Here is a 1362-nt window from a genome sequence, read left to right on the forward strand (position 1 = left end):
GCCGCTGAAGCGAGAGTCGACATCGAGCACGCGACGAGCACGGCTCGAGCTGCCGACGCGGTAGCGCGATGCCGGCGGCGCTTCGCAGCGGAGAGGTAGGTTTCCTTTCTCCAATCCCACTCCCGCGCAAGCGTTCCCGTGCTGGCCTCTCTCATCCTCCTTTCCACCTCTCCTCTGGGCGCGCATGCGCAGCTCCGTAGAGGCATTGGCGCTGATCGCTGATCGGGCGGTAGTTCGGTCGGTGCCCTGTGTTTATAAGTTTTCGCCGATTTTCGGGGTGCTTCTCGAGGATATCAACGTTCCAGCGCACGTTCAGCTTTTGCTCAGGTGCGTGTGCATCACTTGCAACTTCGGGCTGACGTTTATTCTTTGTCAGTGTATGATGTGGCTTTGCGTTGCAGAATGCCGTTGCCTGCACGCCAACAAAGGAATTTGAATCGCGCGGTGTGATATAACGCAGCGTCGAGTTTTAAAGTTGTCGGCACGATTTCTTGAAAGTATTGATGAAACTTTTTAGCGTTAATCTGTTTTCGAATATCGTGCGCACTGTGTTTAAGTGGCAGAATCTGTGGTGAGGCAGCTACCTCGGCGTTCAGTAATGGCGGCGCCTCTCCTAACTGCCTCCGCTTGAATACGCGTGCAATCGCGGTTGCCGGTATATGTGTGGACCAATTTTTTGAAGTCATGGTGGTGTCGCGTTCTTGAAATCGCTTATTTTTCAAGCTGTAACGCAATTTTTTATTTCTTTCAGGTGCCTTAGCATTCGAGAGACTACATCATCGGGCCGAAATCCGCAATCTTGGAATCGAGGGCTACCTGGATGCAGTCAATGTTTGGATTATGTGCCAGTATGCGTTGCCGCTGTCATTGTGGATTAAAATGTGTATACATGCACCTGCTGCGTAACTCATCCCTAGAAAATGGAACATAGCTGCCCTCTCCTTTCAGGTGTCCGGAGAGGTAAAGGAGAGGTAAAACACCCGCAGCTACTCGATGAGACCAATATTCCATAGGGCCTACAAAACCAATAGGAAGCCTACTGGTTTTGTAGGTCTATCAGATTATTGACAGCTATGGGTGTATTAGCATTACAGACCTATCAGTTTATCAGATGCCATAGGACCGATAAAACCATAGCCTATACGACCAGTAAACAATTGACCTATAAAACCAATACTCCAGTAGACCTGTAAAACCAATCGGCTAGGATACCCATAAGACCAATACTCTGGCAGACCTATAAAACCAATATCAATAATCTGATAGGCTATTAGTTTTCTATCGGATTTTTTTGCTAGGGAGACTACGTGATGGCATGATGATAGATTTACGTGAGTGCAAGCACGACCAGAGCGCAAGCGC

At 48.9% G+C, this 1362-nt stretch overlaps 1 long non-coding RNA gene across 1 annotated transcript; it reads left to right on the forward strand.

The window, feature by feature from the left end:
- Positions 1-207: 207 nt before the first annotated feature.
- Positions 208-894, forward strand: LOC146195281 (uncharacterized). Its single transcript, XR_014705549.1, has 2 exons — positions 208-327; positions 752-894. It is a non-coding gene; the product is annotated as an uncharacterized LOC146195281 (long non-coding RNA).
- The last annotated feature ends 468 nt before the right edge of the window (positions 895-1362 follow it).

The sequence above is a fragment of the Amblyomma maculatum genome, chromosome 3 (genome assembly GCF_055883805.1).
Source record: "Amblyomma maculatum isolate TAMU_Amacu chromosome 3, ASM5588380v1, whole genome shotgun sequence".
NCBI lineage: Eukaryota > Metazoa > Arthropoda > Arachnida > Ixodida > Ixodidae > Amblyomma > Amblyomma maculatum.